Source organism: Cryptomeria japonica, chromosome 7 (genome assembly GCF_030272615.1).
Source record: "Cryptomeria japonica chromosome 7, Sugi_1.0, whole genome shotgun sequence".
Taxonomy (NCBI): domain Eukaryota; kingdom Viridiplantae; phylum Streptophyta; class Pinopsida; order Cupressales; family Cupressaceae; genus Cryptomeria; species Cryptomeria japonica.
The window spans coordinates 81,095,229-81,113,417 of record NC_081411.1 but is presented as its reverse complement, the minus strand read 5'-3'; the positions used below and the strand labels follow the sequence as shown (position 1 = coordinate 81,113,417).

Sequence of the window (18,189 nt, the reverse complement as noted above, 5' to 3'; positions counted from 1 at the left end):
TCTCTTCAAGTTTCACCTTTTTATCCTTAAAAATAGATGTCATATACCAAGCAATTCTATCAAGTTTTGCAGGGTGTGAAATCAATTCATCCAGCGTCTTTTGGTTTTGTTTTAACTTTTCCAGTGAGGAATACACTTGCTTCATATTCTGGTTCCACTGATTCTTGGTACTTGAAGTAACCATAATTAACTAGCTGAATCAATCTACCCAACAGGTTGGCAGGAAACTGCTCTGATACCACTGTAGTATCCCTTGGCTAATCTGACCCTGTTTCGCTTATTGAACCCCCAAGGAATATTGTCAAACACTTGGCATACAATGTTTGAAGCCGCTGTAGTGAATTCTTATTTGTTTTCTTTGGGTTTGTAGGCTGCAAATGAAGTTATGGAAAGCTTCTAACAATGCAAAGTTGTTATAGAAATGATATGCTAGCTGTTTTAGAGCTTACACACACATGAAATGACTGAAATTAACTAGTACAGCTAGTAGACATTAAGACAAACACTTGTCATGCATCCCAAAGCACACCTACAGCCATTAGGCATTTAAGCAAACAGTTGGCATGAAAGCTAAGTGGCTGATCAATGTTGAATGTTAGACATAATGCACTTACAGCAGATTAGACAACTGTTAGACATTTCTACGAAGATTTGGAATGCATTCTTAGAGACCAAAATGCACTTACAGCAGATTGTCATTAACACAAACACTTGTCATACATACATGTAATTCCCACATGCCAATGAGTGGTACTAACAGCAGTAAATGTAGCCTCCAACAATCTGAAAATTGCTCTTCAAACCCCTTTAAATTTCTGTAGATTAACTCTTCTAAAATGCATTAGTACTGTAGTGTTTACTATTCATGGGTACTGTAGTGCACTGTTCATGTGCACTGTTCACGCGCACTGTTCACGACACTGTAGCAGCAAATAAACTCTTTGTATGATGTTCTCAGTCTGCCATATACATATGCCCTCAGCTATGCCAATAAATCTGAAAATAAATCTCCAATCAGCACAATGTCAACTTCTGGATGAAGCCAACCCTAGGAGCAACTTCAGATGAATATCTCACACCCTCAGATTGCTCAAAGTCCACCATGTTTGAAGAGGTCTTCCAAAGTCTGCCCTCCTTGGTGGAAGCCTAAAACTCCGCCTTGGTTGAGGTCTCTCCAAACTCCTCCCTATGTTGAGAGATGCCTAAAGTCCGCCTTGGAATGGTCATCTCAAACTTCGCCCTCCTTGATGTCTCATGAAAGTTCGCCATGCTTGAGGAGGTAGACCAAAAATCTGCCATGTTGGGAGGTAGACCAAACGTCTGCCATGTTGAGAGGTGTCTAAAGTCTGCCATGTATGTTGGAGAGGCTATGAAGAGGGAGCATAGAACTCTGCCCTATGCCTTGCTTGAGGTAACATCAAACTCCGCCCTCAAGGAGACCTTCCTAAAGTCTGCTTGGAGAGGCTTCAAAACTTCGCCCTATGCCTTGAGAAGGTAGTTAAAACTCCGCCCTTGGTGATATGTTCAAAACTCTGCCATATCTTGTGGACTCTCCAAAGTCCGCCCAAACTTGTTGGTGAAGATGGTAAGGTCATCAAAAGTCCGCCATGCATAGTGAAGTTGAAGCCTTCAAACTCCGCCCTTGGTAACCATGTCTCAAAAGTCGGCCCTATGGTGGAGATGTCATAGAAGTCTGCCCTATTGTGGAGATGTCATAGAAGTCCGCCCTATCATGGGGAATGCTCAAAGTCCGCCATGTAGAGGTGTCCCAAAACTCCGCCATGCTTGGTAGAGGTCTTCCCAAACTCCACCCCATGAAGTTGAAGCCCAAGCAAAGTCCGCCATGTATGTTAAAGAGGCCAAGAAGAGGGAGCTGAAAACTCCACCCTCCTTGGTGTCCTTCCTAAACTCCGCCAAGATGCCATGTTGGAGGTGTTCAAAAAAATGTCCGCCCAAGCACGAAGTTGAACACTAAAAAAACTTCGCCCTACTCTTGGAAGTCAAATAAAGTCAATAAAAAATTGAGTGATGTCATCAAATCTTCCAAAAAATCAAACTTGCAATCAATTTAGAAAGTTGGAATTTAAGATTTTTGAAGATCAATGAGCTGGGAAATTAAAATGGAAACTCAAAATTAAAATGGGAAAGAAGATATTTATGATTTTCAGACTGAGTTCCAAATTAGAAACTTTTGGAAGATACTATTTTGTGAGCCTAGTTCGAGTTATTAAACTAAAAGCAATTTAGAAACTTGCACAAGTAAAGGATTTTCGAACTAAAGAAGATGACAACACTTTCCCAAGATTTGAGTTAGATTTAGAAACATGAGTTGGATGATTTTTGCGTGTTTCTAATTAGGAATTCAACTTCATTACAAATGCATCATTTGTAACTTCATTCTTACACCAAGAAGTTCGAAATTCTTTAGCTAAGTAGAGCATAAAGAAGTGTTTGCAGATTGGAGTTCATGTGGAGAAAATTGTGATATTACTTGTAGTTGATCAAGCTTCTTGACAAAAGATTCATAGATTCTGGAGTGAAGCCAGCTGGTATAAGGGAGAATTGTTAATTCTTTTTGACTTTTCTGAGAAACTTCTATCTATGCGAAGGTGAAGTTGAATTTACGATGCAGATTGTGCATTTTCTGAGTTTTTCAGTCATGGAAAATGATTTTAGTGGATTTATTCGAATTCTTAGTGAAGGAAAATCATTTTATTGACTAAGTAAGATGGTTATAACACTTGTTGTTGGATTGTGATCACAGTTATCCTTAGGATTGAAGAATTTACATATGAAAATCCATTTTTTGTGGTTAAGTATGAAAATGAAATGAAATCTCCAAACACTTAGCCATTCGCAGCCTCGATTTTTCTTTAATCCAAGATAGATTTCTAACTTATTTTCCTTTGGTTTTACAGGTTGCAGGAGGAAATAGAAGTGGGATCATCATAGAGATCGCAGCTAGAGTTTTAAGGCAAACGGAGGATTGAGGACAAGCTCACGGGCAAGGTTCATCCGGGCGTGAAGATAGCCAAAATTTGGCTAAGTATGGGAAATGTTTCACAGAGAAAATTCCAATTTCCTCAATTATGATGAAGGCAAGGAGAAATCCTTCTCCAAATTTCAGGGTATTGAGAGGGAGGACATGATCACAGGGAATGTCTGAACAACTTGATCCCATCATTTCATATTTGCAAGAGGTTATCTAGAGCTTTTACCATCCTCCCGCGCAACATAAATTGGCAACTGAAGGTAGGATCGTCACAAAAAACACAAATGGAGTTTCAAGCCAAATTTAGAATTGGAGACGGGACCACCAGCAAGGTTCGTCCGAGCATAGAGAGGGCCAAAATTTAGCTAAGTATGAGAAATACTTCGCGAAGAAATTTCTTCTCCAAATTCGAGGCACTTGAAAGAATCTCAAGGCATCAAGAAAGAAAAAGTTCTCAGACGTGGTGAAAATATGGAAAAGTTAAATAAATTTCCAACTTCTTGAAGGATTTCATCTCCTGAAGAAATTAAAAAAGACAAGCTCCCAAGCAGAATCAAATGGTGACAAGAAGGAATCAAATTTCCATACTTAAGACAATTTCTTGACACAAATTGGAGAATTCAAGGAAGACATCCAACACATTGAGGTGGCGCATCATCATCTTCCAACCAATCAGATCGTTCCAAGTCAACATGTCTAGGTTCGATGAACCTGACTTATCCAGAAGCTTCTAGAAGGGCACACATCACAATGCAACAACCTTCTATTTTCATTGATGGTTCATATTTAGCAAGAAGGACAAGTGCCCCAAATGTAATTTTCTCATTGGTCGAGGGTAGTTTGTTTTGGGAAACCCTAATTAGGGTTTGTGGCTTTCAATCTGGGCCCTTGATCACTGTTTGATCTCGACCGTTCATTTATTTTTGAAAAACTATATAAGGCTACCTCTCATTTGGAGAGTGTGAGGTTTTGATGTATTGTTGCGTAAGGTCATTTCCAAATGATATATTGCATGTACGCTTGCTTTGTATTCACTATTGTTTGAATGATTTGTATGGTTTCAATTTCCTCAACACTTGGTTAAAATTAATCTAGATTTGCTTTCATTGTTGTTAATTTGAATGAAGGATTTGATAAGTGTCAATTGATGGTGTATCTCCGCTCATACTTTTGGTAAATGGATGATTACCATTTTACCGTGTAAAGTTAGTTTGAGCCCATCCTCCGTGCATCCCAATATCTTAATCATAAGCACAATCCATTGAAGATTGCACCGGCTTTGTGTAGTTGTCCCTAGTGTGGCGAAGCAAAGTTTGGTTTCTCGAGAGCATCCAATTGATACTGTCTCTGGAGTTCGTAGGATTAGATTAGCTTTCCTAAACCCTATCCCTTTTTCCCTTTTGAAAGTCTAAATCCCAGAAAATCTAAAAAAAGAAAGAGCCTAAAATTGCTAAATCCGTCTAAGTCCAGCTGTTCAAAGATAGTTGTTAAACGTAAGTCCCCTTGAGATTTTCAGCATACACTACCCAAGAAGCTATTCCACTGAAATCGCTTGTTCGCACATATGGACCTTGGAATCAGTAGTGATTTTTCAGGAGAGGATAGAATGCCTTAGGGTATCCTATCCTAATGTTTGGTAGATGATAAAACAGACACCAACAAGGGGCATGGCCAAAATAGATGGATTTCACAGGTTTTGGCATCATACTTCTTTGTTTTATCACCATACTCCAAACCCTTCAGCTTACCTATGCTTCTTGCGCCTAACACATGGAGATGTTAGGGATTCAACGTCTCAAAAGTGCCTCAAAACTTGAACCCTGCAAAAATGGACAAAAACCCATCTGGAGAACTCCCTTATCTACCATTCCCTAAGGTTTGGCCTTTTGAACCCAAAGGAATGGCGAGTTATTTACATTTTTCAGTCCAAACCCATGAAACTAGGGTTTCTGGACAATTTTTAGAAAAAAATGCCACAAAAGTGGTATCAAAAGAAAGGTGATTCAGCTAGCTTTCAAATGGCACCTGTCTCACTTCCTAATTCATCCGTACGAGAAAGTTATGAAAGTTATAGCAGCAATGTTGCAGAAAAATTGCAGGAAAAAGCTTCAAAATCTTATTGAATTCACTTTGTCTCCGTACAAAAAGAATCAACCACCTGCCTTAGACCAAAATGAGGCTATTTAACATCCTCCCAACCTCTCCCAACGAACTTCAACTGATTTGGGTTGTTGGGATTCAAAGTAAACTTAATTACATAAGAAAGTTGTAAAAGTTGTCAAGCAACTTTTAGCAACTTTTTCCATACTTGACCAAATGACTTCAAACTTGATGCCTACCCCTAATACATGCTAAAATAGACAATATAAGACCAACTACATCATTTCCACTCATTTGGGACACATTTTGAGTGGTTTGACCATAGTTGACTCAACTAGGACCGTATAGGTCTTTATGACAACAATTGGCATCAAAGGCCTTACGATTGATTTGAAATGATTGACAAAGACTACAAATGGATTGAAAAGACATAAAATGGTCCATAGGACCTTATTACAATCTTGTCTCAACACAAAAACAAAACGTCATGATAAAAGCCTTCATGAGGCATCCGATGAGTAGGTGCTCCTCTACCAGAAAGGAATGTTGGTTAAATGTAGATAATGATCTTGGATGAAAACATTTTCTCTTTCTTTATCCTCCACTAACAAAACAGGTCGACCACCATGTATACGTGCAACTTCAAATTTGAATAGTGATCAAGGGAAAAATGATTCCACTTTGAAAGTAATGGTGCCAAAAACAGACTACTAGAAGCGACATGTGCTAGGAAGATAGAAGGGGAATAGTTGATGAAAGTATTGTCATTGATGTCAAAAAAGGACGGGTCCAGAATATTAATAATACATTTCCAGAATATCTTACCATCAGCAAATATAAACAATGTACTATGGAGCGATAAAAAATGAGAAAAGTCAGCAGGGACAATAGCCTAGAAAAGTTTGTGGAAAGAGCCACAAGTTATAATCAACAATTCATTTTCAGAGATTACAGCAGCAAGTTAAGATAGTTATATTGATTGCCACATAACTTACCATAAACCAGTATATTGGCAAACGGAGGCAGTTAGGCATTTCCAGATTTAAGACATCAAGCAATAAGATAATTTTGGGGGAGTTAAAAGAAAAGCTTTCAGGATGTAAGATTATGGTAATTTGAAGGCAATGCATACAGACTATATTTGTCAATGAAGACAATTTTCTACAGTGACTCAGATAAAAAAATATATTAAACAAAGTATGAAACAATGATTGTTATGAACAGTGATTCTTATACACAGTCGATTCTCAGAAAGGGTGAATTAAGACGAGAAGAGAAATGGGATTTGATCATACATTAATATGTCTAAGCTCTGGGCAGCGATATTAATTAGAGAGTCAAACAAAGTCAAAAAGAAAAGGAGAGACAAGTCAGCAAGGATGATTGTCACGTAACTTACCAAGGATTAGTAAGAGGTACAATTAAATGTTAAAATTAATAAACATTATTATGGGGCCCACCTCCTTATGAAAGAATTCTCCACTACAAGACAAGATTTGTGTGGCCCACCTCCTTATGCTAGAAGTCCCACCAAAAGACAAAAGCCTTCCTACGTAGAAGGATAATGAGGAGTAACATGATTAAATCAGCAGTCAGAGAAAACAAATAAGTAATTAAAAGACAAAGTTACGACAAAATCATGGTGGCAGCGATTAAGAATAATTTGTTAATAAACACGAAGTGTAAAAGATAAGAGATGTGATTTATACAAAGGTGGCGGCAGTTTGTACTTTTCACACATCAACGATTTGTTTAATAAATTAAAGAGATGTGATTATTTAAAGACAGAGTTTATGAAGTCGATTAGAATATGATTCGTCTAATAAAAGTCAAATACAAATATTAACGAATCTGATTAATATATGATAAAAGGTGCAATTTGAGTTGTCCATGTTAAAACGGCTTCTAAGAGAAGTGACTCGGCATTGTGAAAGTCACGTCTAGTGAAAAGTTATAGTTAAAATCAAGGGACACATTCCTTTGTGAAAGGGCATAACAAAAGATATATATGCCATATTAAATCAGTGTTGAAAAGGAGATGTGCAGAAGAAGATTATGCCAATAAAATATACACAGATCTGAGAGTTTATTTTATGTGTTGAGAATTGTGTTAGGTGTGAGGTGTATGAAACGGAGTATGGAAGTGACTCTACATTGTGAAAGTCACGTCTAGTGAAAAGTTATAGTTAAAATCAAGGGACACATTCCTTTGTGAAAGGGCATAACAAAAGATATATATGCCATAGTAAATCAGTGTTGAAAAGGAGATGTGCAGAAGAAGATTATGCCAATAAAATATACACAGATCTGAGAGTTTGTTTTATGTGTTGAGAATTGTGTTAGGTGTGAGGTGTATGAAACGGAGTATGGTGTGTGAAAAATAAAAGACCTTTATGTACGTGTGGAATATAATGCAGAATCTGTGAGTGTAATGAAGAGAAAGTGCTGTGTGTAGAGGTGCTGTGCAAAATATAATCAGATTTTCATAGAGTGGGTTGGTGCTCACAAAACAAAATTTGGAGAGTTGGTGCTTCCAGACAAAAATTTGGGGAGTTGGTGCTTCCAGTGGGTTGGTGCTCACAAAACAAAATTAGGGGGTTGGTGCTTCTAGTGGGTTGGTGCTCACAAACAATTGTAAAAGAAGAATTATATATATATATAACATCATTTTAGTGGCTTTCTCCCGCATTGGGTTTCCACTCGTAATTATTGTGTTCATGTGCATAACTATTTTTCAGTGATTGATTCTATCATATAAAATATTGAATTGGCAAAAAGTTTCATTATACTGATTCACCCCCCCCCCCCCACTCTCAGTATAACTGTGTGCTTTTCAATAGTAACATAGGTGGAAATATTGGGGATATGGTTATTGGCCATATCATAAGACTCAATTTATAGGATGAGGCGTTGGAGTTAGAGCAATGGGCATGGTAGTAAGGGAAAGTCTGAAAGTTCAACAGGAAGAAGGGAAGGGTGGAATTGAAAGATTGAAAGAATCAGGAAAGGAAAACATACAGCAAATAGGAATAGGGAAAACACAAGTACATATGTCATGTCCCCACTCTAGCTCAGTCTAGCAGAGACATGTGAGTCAGCTTATTATGGGGTCTTGTAGGCTGACAGGGTTGGACAGAGACCCGGTATGGTTATTCAGTGTTGGAGACTTGGTATTCTAGCAGTTATTGATCAGTTGGGAGACATTCCTTGTTTTTAGGAGGCAGTTCCTACCTTTTAGGAGGTTTGATCATGCCCAAGGTTGGGTCTCCATGAGATGCCTCTTTGGGTTCAGTTTCAGAGAGATTGGGCTTGTTTCCTAAATTTTAGGAGCATCCCTAGATTTTAGGGATGAGACTACCAGTGAATCCTTGATTTCCGACTTCAGTCACAGACAGGTGACAGGATGATTTTAGGGTTTGTAATGTCAGTTGGGCATTTTATGGCTATTTGGGTTATATTTTTAATATTTCCTAAGTTAGCGTTTAATAATTAAATAAGGCTAAGTTGTTAGCCATTTTGGAGTAATAAGGGGATTTTTGGCCTCATCTGGATGCGCACCCTATTGTGTGATAGCTCGTTGGAAAGATCTTGAAATTCTTTAAATCTTTCTCTTTGGTCTCAGGGCAATTCAGTGAACGGATTTCTGTCTATGAGGAAAAAGGTCATTTTCTAGTAACATGACCACTTTAAAATAAGAAATTATAACATTTCCACTAGACCATGCCACTTGGAGACAATTAGGGTTCGATTTGCAATTGAGAAGGGTTTTAAGGGGATAGGAGCTTCATTCTATCATCATCTTTTGCATATTTGACAACTTGTATGAATTTGCTCTGGAGAGCGATTTCTAGACTGGGACGCAAACCCCAGGATTAGGATTGGCTGGGACGTAGCCCTCAGCAATCTTTGGCACCGGACTTATAAGGCATTGTGTGTGGTGATTAAGGACAGAGGCATCAATTCTCAGTAGGGTTTCAGCGTGGCCTACCATCTTTCCAGTGGAGACGTGGTTCATTGCAGCTGGAGGAATGCCATTTGCAGCAAATACACCACGTGGTGTATAGGGTATTGCTTGTATTCACTTCCAGTGTATGTGGGGTTGGAGAACATTCTTCATCTTCCAGTTTGACTTTGAATTTGTATGAGAGCTTGGGAAATACATTGGATTCATTGTTTGGCTTTGTAATTCAGACAAATCTGCCTGGTACGATTTGCAATAATTCTGACTTTTGCTGTATACCTCATTTATTTCAGTATTGCTTCATATTTGCTGTTATCTATTCCTTCCTATGCTATTAAACAATCAAAAACACAAAAACAAACAACCCTTTCTGCACTTCTGTCTAGTTCTGTAAGAAAAACTTAAATAAACAGGAAAACAAAATTAAAAATAAAAAAATTACAGCAGGTTAACAGCAAAGATCTATTGGGGATCTTTCAGTGGTATCAGAGCCATGTATTCTGCCAGCCTGTGGGGTTAATCAGACTTTATTTCTATGCATTCGGGTAGAGCGGATATAAATAGGTATTACACACGCAGAAGAGCTCAGTACGAGCGTGAGTTTGGGATAGAACAGAATCCAGTCATGGCTGAGGAACAGGTGGGCGACAGAAGAAATCAGGATGAGGAAGAGAGAGAGATGATGAGGACTCTTATCACTACTCAGCCCAGGATCGTCCAGGCATTAGATAGGTTACAAGATACCTTGGATCGTTTGGATATGGATGGACACAGAGGTAGGCGTGGTAGGTCACCTTCAGTGGCTGGTAGTCACCGCAGCCATCAGTCCCAATCTTCAGTTGGGAGTTCCCATCATTCCAGCAGGAGGCACCGCCATCGTACACCTACTACGAATAGGCCATTGCTTCCTCAATTCATACCAGGTGAACAACCAGCACAAGTGGAACCATCGGAGGTTGGGTTCCAGGAGTCAGTTTTAGCAGCCACAGCTGAGTGGAGAGCTCTACCCCCTGAGGTTAGGGACGTTTTCCCTCTTCCCCAGTATTGTGCACAGCGTAGAGATACAACCAGGTTCAGGGGAGATCGTGGTAATAGACCACACCAGCAGCAGCAGAATTATGATTTGAATAGAGCTACTGGGAAGATTACATTGGCCCCATATAATGGCACAGGAGACACTAGCGCACGAGCGTGGGTCCACAAGCTGGACATATATCTTTCATTGAGGCCCATGCCTGAGCGTGAGGCTATTCAGTTTGCTGTATTGCATTTAGAGGGGATTGCCTATGATTGGTGGCACCATGGATTGGTCACCCAGGATCACACCTTAGTTCACTCCTATACTGAGTTCACTGAGCGTCTCATTGCACGGTTTGACCGTAAGGATACAGAACTTTATTACAGGGAGTTGGCTCACCTTAGACAAACCGGTCATGCAGAAGCCTATATTAATGAGTTCCAACGTATTGCAGTGATGGTACCGGATATGCCCCAGAGACGTAGTGTGATGTTGTTCACTGAGGGCTTGCAGGATAGGCTAAAGGGACTAGTGCGTGCTTTCCAACCAGCAACTCTTAAGGAGGCTATTGAGGTGACATTGAGACTAGATACTGTTCCCACTTCTTATCAGGCAGATAAGAAACCATTTAGAGATTCACGGCCTACATAGAAGGCCAATACGTCCCAGAACAAAGAAGGGACTTCAGCGAAAACCCCTTGGATGAATCAGGAAATGAGGAATGAATTGAGGAGGAAAAAGTTATGTTTTTCCTGCAAGGAACCTTGGGAACCAGGACACCGTTGCATGGGTAAAGGAAAGGTTCATTTGATTGAGGTGACTTCTGAGTTAGGAGATGAGGAGGTTCTTGATACTGATATTGAGGAGGATACAGAGGATGTTGAGCAGGTTCAGACACAGTTGGAGCTAGACATCCCTGAGCCGTTGGCGTCAGCCAAAGTAGCTATGGCTACTCTCTCCAGTTATCCTAAGTTTCATGCCTTCCGGTTGAAAGGTACACTTAAGGGTAAGCGGGTCACCAGCTTGGTAGACACAGGTGCTACGCATAACTTTATTGATCAGAAATTAGTTGAGAGGCGTGGCTTGCAGTATGAGGAGTTTGGTGGTTTTGGAGTGAAGGTGGCAGATGGTGCAGTATTGGGTTGCACCAAACGGATTCCACAGCTTAGTATTCAGATGGGGAATTATACTTTGACTGATGATTTTTATGTGCTTCCTATAGAGGATTATGATGTGGTTTTGGGCATGCAGTGGTTACAGGGTATTGGGCGTTACATTATTGATCACCAACGTATGCAGTTGGAGTTTCTGTCTGGAGGGAAGAAAGTGATTTTGAGGGCAGCTTCAGATGGTGGACCTAGGGAAGTGACTTCTCGCAGGATGGAGACTATCCTCAGGCATAATGATGTACTCTGGGCTACGCATTGTTTGGTTAAGTCCAAAACACCCACACCCCAGGATGGCCGTGTGTTTCATGTGGACATTCAGTCAGTGATGGATCGCCATGGTAGAGTATTTGGTGATATACCTCCTGGAGTGCCACCAGATAGAGGTTTTGAGCATGGTATAGAGTTGGAGGAGGGAGCAAAGCCAGTGATTACTACCCCATATCGTCATCCTAGAGCTTATAAGGATGAAATTGAGAAGACAATTCATGAACTATTAGATATGGGTTTCATTCGACCGAGTTCTAGCCCGTTTGCTTCTTCCGTAGTGTTGGTTAAGAAGAAGGATGGGACTCTACGGATGTGTATTGATTATAGAGCCTTGAACAAGAAGACAATAAAAAACAGATATCCTATTCCGCGCATAGATGAGTTGTTGGATGAGTTACATGGGGCTGTCTATTTCTCTAAGATTGATCTTCGTTCAGGCTACCATCAGATTCGTGTACGCGCTGAGGATGTACACAAGACTGCTTTCCGTTGTCACTATGGGCATTATGAGTTCCTGGTAATGCCTTTTGGCCTTACCAATGCACCAGCTACTTTCCAGTCCTGTATGAACCATATCTTCAACAAGCAGTTGAGGAAGTCGGTTCTAGTGTTCTTTGATGATATATTGATTTACAGTTGTACTTGGGAGGATCATCTCAGACATCTTGAGGAGGTACTTGGCATAATGGAGGATCAGTCTCTATTTGCTAAGCTTTCCAAATGTGAGTTTGGATTGAGGGAGGTGTTATATTTGGGACATGTGATCAGTGCTGATGGAGTGAAGGTGCATGAGGAGAAGATTCAGGCAATTCAGAATTGGCCCGTCCCTCAGAACATTACGGAGTTACGTGGATTCCTTGGATTGTGTGCTTATTATAGGAGATTTGTGAAGGGGTTCTCTCAGTTGGCGGCACCTTTGACAGATCTTACAAAAAAGGGGGCCTTCAGATGGACAGAACAAGCGCAGGGGGTCTTTGATAGACTCAAGGAGGTGATGAGCACTTGTCCTGTCTTGGCACTACCTGATTTCTCGCAGCCCTTTGTTCTAGAGTGTGATGCCTCAGGATTTGGTATAGGAGCCGTGTTGATGCAGAACAAACATCCCATTGCCTATGAGAGCAGAAAGTTGCAAAATAATGAGAGGTTGTACTCTACCTACGACAAGGAAATGTTGGCTATCATGCATGCGTTAGCCAAATTCAGACAGTATCTTGTTGGCAGCAAATTTGTGGTAAGAACTGATCACAACAGTCTGAAATACTTCCTAAATCAAACAGAGCTTAATGATAGACAACAAAAATGGATTAGCAAAATTCAGGCTTATGACTTCGATATCGAATTCATAAAGGGGAAGAATAATACTGTGGCTGATGCACTCTCTAGGAAACCTTCATTGGCTGCCCTTTGCTCATTGAGCGAGATTTCAGCAGATTGGAAGGCTCAACTCTTAGTTGAGTATTCCAAGGATCAGCATGCTTGTGAGATCATGGATGGTTTGATAGTGGATGACAGATATAGTGTGGTAGATGATATTATCTACTACAAGGGTAGGGTTTATCTTGTTCCGAGTTCTCAGTTGAAGGAACAAATTTTGCATGCTCTCCATGATACTCCTACAGCAGGACATCCAGGATATGGTAAGACTTACAGGGCGGTTCGTGAGAGATTCTCTTGGAAGGGTCTCAAAGATGATGTTTTACGCCATGTCCGTGAGTGTATGACTTGTCAGCAGAACAAGTCGGAGCATACCTACCCAGCGGGGTTGTTGCAACCCTTACCTATACTGGAACAGAAGTGGATAGGGATCTCAATGGATTTCATTACAGGTCTTCCTCGGGTTCAGGGGAAAGATTGTATTTATGTTGTTGTGGATAGGCTAACAAAGTATGCCCACTTCTTTCCCATTGCACTGGATTTCACAGCATCACAGGTGGCTGAGTTATTTTTCAGGGAGGTATTTAGACTCCATGGTCTTCCCAAGACCATTGTGAGTGACAGGGACAGCAGGTTCATGAGTTCCTTTTGGCAGGAACTTTTCAGGCTTACAGGCACTGAGTTGACACCTAGTACTAGTTACCACCCTCAAACTGATGGACAGACCGAGATAGTCAACAAGTGGGTTGAGGGATATTTGCGTAACTATGTGTCAGGGCAACAAAAAGCATGGGTACGCTGGTTGTATTTGGGCGAGTATTGTTATAATACCACTCACCATATGTCCATTGGCATGACGCCTTTCAGAGCTCTCTATGGATATGAGGCATTATCTTTCACTGATTTGGCAATTAGTGATAGTAGAGTTCCTTTGGCTCAGGATTGGTTACAGGAGAACCAGGATGTCATGAGATCTCTCAGGGAGAATTTACAGCAGGCCCAAAATCAGCAAAAGATGTACGCAGACAGGCACAGGATTGAGAGAGCATTTGAGGTGGATGATATGGTCTTTCTGCGCTTACAACCATATCGGCAGAGCACCCTAAAAAGGGGGGGAGCTGAGAAGCTCAAACCACGTTTTTATGGTCCATACAGGGTACTCAGGCGAGTGGGAGAGGTTGCATATGAGGTTGAGTTACCACCTGGCAGCAGGATTCATAATGTATTTCATGTATCTTGCCTGAAAAAGGCCCTTGGACAGCATATTACAGTTTCACCCGAGTTACCTCCTATGGATGAGGAGGGTAAATTGATTTTGGTTCCTGATGAGATTCTTGAGGTGAGGGAACGACGGCTGAGAAGCCGGGTGATTCGAGAGTATTTGGTTCGATGGAGAGATCTTCCCATAGAGGATGCCACTTGGGAAGGTGAGAGCATTTTACAGCATCCAGCATTACAGTTGCTTGTGGGCAAGCATCTCCGAGAGGGGAGGACTGTCATGTCCCCACTCTAGCTCAGTCTAGCAGAGACATGTGAGTCAGCTTATTATGGGGTCTTGTAGGCTGACAGGGTTGGACAGAGACCCGGTATGGTTATTCAGTGTTGGAGACTTGGTATTCTAGCAGTTATTGATCAGTTGGGAGACATTCCTTGTTTTTAGGAGGCAGTTCCTACCTTTTAGGAGGTTTGATCATGCCCAAGGTTGGGTCTCCATGAGATGCCTCTTTGGGTTCAGTTTCAGAGAGATTGGGCTTGTTTCCTAAATTTTAGGAGCATCCCTAGATTTTAGGGATGAGACTACCAGTGAATCCTTGATTTCCGACTTCAGTCACAGACAGGTGACAGGATGATTTTAGGGTTTGTAATGTCAGTTGGGCATTTTATGGCTATTTGGGTTATATTTTTAATATTTCCTAAGTTAGCGTTTAATAATTAAATAAGGCTAAGTTGTTAGCCATTTTGGAGTAATAAGGGGATTTTTGGCCTCATCTGGATGCGCACCCTATTGTGTGATAGCTCGTTGGAAAGATCTTGAAATTCTTTAAATCTTTCTCTTTGGTCTCAGGGCAATTCAGTGAGCGGATTTTTGTCTATGAGGAAAAAGGTCATTTTCTAGTAACATGACCACTTTAAAATAAGAAATTATAACATTTCCACTAGACCATGCCACTTGGAGACAACTAGGGTTCGATTTGCAATTGAGAGGGGTTTTAAGGGGATAGGAGCTTCATTCTATCATCATCTTTTGCATATTTGACAACTTGTATGAATTTGCTCTGGAGAGCGATTTCTAGACTGGGACGCAAACCCCAGGATTAGGATTGGCTGGGACGTAGCCCTCAGCAATCTTTGGCACCGGACTTATAAGGCATTGTGTGTGGTGATTAAGGACAGAGGCATCAATTCTCAGTAGGGTTTCAGCGTGGCCCTACCATCTTTCCAGTGGAGACGTGGTTCATTGCAGCTGGAGGAATGCCATTTGCAGCAAATACACCACGTGGTGTATAGGGTATTGCTTGTATTCACTTCCAGTGTATGTGGGGTTGGAGAACATTCTTCATCTTCCAGTTTGACTTTGAATTTGTATGAGAGCTTGGGAAATACATTGGATTCATTGTTTGGCTTTGTAATTCAGACAAATCTGCCTGGTACGATTTGCAATAATTCTGACTTTTGCTGTATACCTCATTTATTTCAGTATTGCTTCATATTTGCTGTTATCTATTCCTTCCTATGCTATTAAACAATCAAAAACACAAAAACAAACAACCCTTTCTGCACTTCTGTCTAGTTCTGTAAGAAAAACTTAAATAAACAGGAAAACAAAATTAAAAATAAAAAAATTACAGCAGGTTAACAGCAAAGATCTATCGGGGATCTTTCAACATACCTAATATGTACAGACTTAGATTGATTGGAAATGGGACATGACATAATAAGCTTGGGAAGAGACAAGGACTGGGTCTCCTCCCACTACAAAAGACTTTTAATTGGGTGAGGGGCAGCACTCTTATTAGTGGTTGCTTTGGCAGATACTTGAGAGTGTAGGCCTGACAGTTATGTAAATTGCAGCCTCACTATATTACTTTCCAAAGTTGTTTTTTCAGGTGATTACTGCTTTTTTAAAATTGTAAAGCGTTGGGACAAGTGTCAAACGTCTATGTGAGATGACCATTGTTCTTTTGCTATAAATATGGTTTGATAACTTGTGTAATATAGGATCAGTCAAAGCTATTTTTGTAAGCACATGATGCAAGATTCCATATACAAATCTCCTAGAGGGCAAAACATAGCTGTAATATGGATTTTGTTATAATATATTGGGGTTGTAATTTCATTTTCAGAAATCAATATGGCATCTTTGTTTCTTCGCAAATTGTCTCCATTTACTGCATATTTTCGGGAATTCGAAAATCCCTAAGCTGACTTATGTTTTGCTTTTATTAAAGATCAGTTAGTTTTCTATTTAAGTGATGGTTATAAATCTCTCTTAATATTGGGGGTAATTTGATGAGTAGTTAGATGGAAAGACATGGTCTGTGAAGGTTAAATAGGAACACATCTGAGGATTTATAACACTACAGTTCAGAGAAAATGAGTTAAATCCATATGGAAATGATTTCTTCTTTGCATGTAACTAATTCATTTTATTGACTCTATTTTTCTAAGATTAGGCAAACACTTACATTCGTGGATTAATTATCTTTTCTGCAATGTTAGGTCTCTCATAGCATTTTGACTCTGAACTAACATACAATGAATTAGTGACAGAATATTTAGGTTCAGATCTGTGTTGTAGGGTTTAGTTTTATTTACAATAGTTTTTAATTAAGTTTTCAATTAACTCTGTGAGATCTTTCAAAGGATCACTTGCCTGCGTGTTGCAGGGCTTAAAGTGTAGAAGAGTTGAACCTGCTTTTGCCAGATGGCTTGATGTGCCAGTATTTTTATTCCCTTGACCCTTTAACTTGATTCTACACCCTTGAGCTAAAGGTTCTCATTGTTGTATCTTTTAGAAGTACTGTGAACTGACTGGAGCACCAACACATCAAAAATATATACAGTTTACATTTCCAGCATTTATATTGTATGTTCAAAAAGATGACAACATATGTTTGTCTTTCTCTCATTCTGATCCATACTTTTTGCTGTGCCCCCCGTTGATAACTTTTTATTAAGTCCATCATATTATATGACTACACTTTGTTGCTATGTCTTGCCCATATATAGTTTGAAATTTGAATAATATAAGGCATAGGAGGTCAAATAAATGGAAATGCACTCCGATTACTCATCTATTTTACACGGTGAACAAATATGTCAGATAAGCTTTAGGAATGGTCAAATGTCAATATGAATGCAGATTAAATTGCTTCTGAAATTATCTTTTGTTTTCTGTTGGAGGTGGATGGGCATCTAACTCAAAGCTAATGGGCATCTAACTCAAAGCTATAGTCTACAGTGTAAATTTAGTTTTACAAGTTAATTATAGAACTTTGATAATATGGTGAAGCATTTTAACAAAACTTATATCCTGATAATTGTTATCAACAGTATTTCTAAATCTATTTGTCTTATATAAAAAATAAAGACTTGTGTATAGTTATAGTTGATAAAATGTGATGGTTCCAGAAATTGCATAATCTGCTTGTCTGAACTTTACTATTTTATTCGGTGAAGAGTAATTTTTTATTAATAGAAAACTTAGTTCTGAGTGATGGTTACAGGGCCAACAATGAATGCCAAATCAAGACTGAAGACTGAACCTATAACTATGGACTATCCAACATTAGTAATACCTTTGGCAAGTCCCCAAAAACCATGTGTATTTAATAGGTTTTCAAGGAACATGAAGTACCAAGATCCTAAATTGGGCTCTGAGGCCTTCTAGATAAAATTTTTGAAGTGAGAGAAACAAACAAGACATTGAAACTACTAGGACACATCAGAATCTGGTTTGGTCAAAGGGCAGCAAAATCCTAGATGTCATGCCCCCGCCAATCTGAAAGGGGTCACAGCTTAATAAATTATCACTGCCCTTACAGATCGCAGCCCTCACAGCAATAAATGCAGCTTATAAATGATAGTTCCTAGATAACTAACTTGTTATGACCGACCAGTATAAGAGGCATAAAAATAATTAATAAATAATTAATAATACTTGCAACAACTATTTAAATGAGGGCCAACCCAAGGCAATGCTAATAGAGGCCAACTCCCATAGTCATCAACCTTACAGGATTTATTATAAGATAAAATCAAGCCGACCTTCATTATTTTGGGACCCAAGTTATATGCATATATAGAA

General features: G+C 39.7%; 1 protein-coding gene across 1 annotated transcript in view; it reads left to right on the top strand.

Moving 5' to 3' along the window:
• Positions 1–17,481, top strand: part of LOC131041481 (uncharacterized) — a 93,354-nt gene extending 75,873 nt beyond the window's left edge. Inside the window, exon 2 of the mRNA XM_057974593.2 lies at positions 17,286–17,481. The gene's annotated coding sequence lies outside the window, so the exon portion shown is untranslated. The remainder of the gene's footprint in view (positions 1–17,285) is intronic.
• Positions 17,482–18,189: the final 708 nt, after the last annotated feature.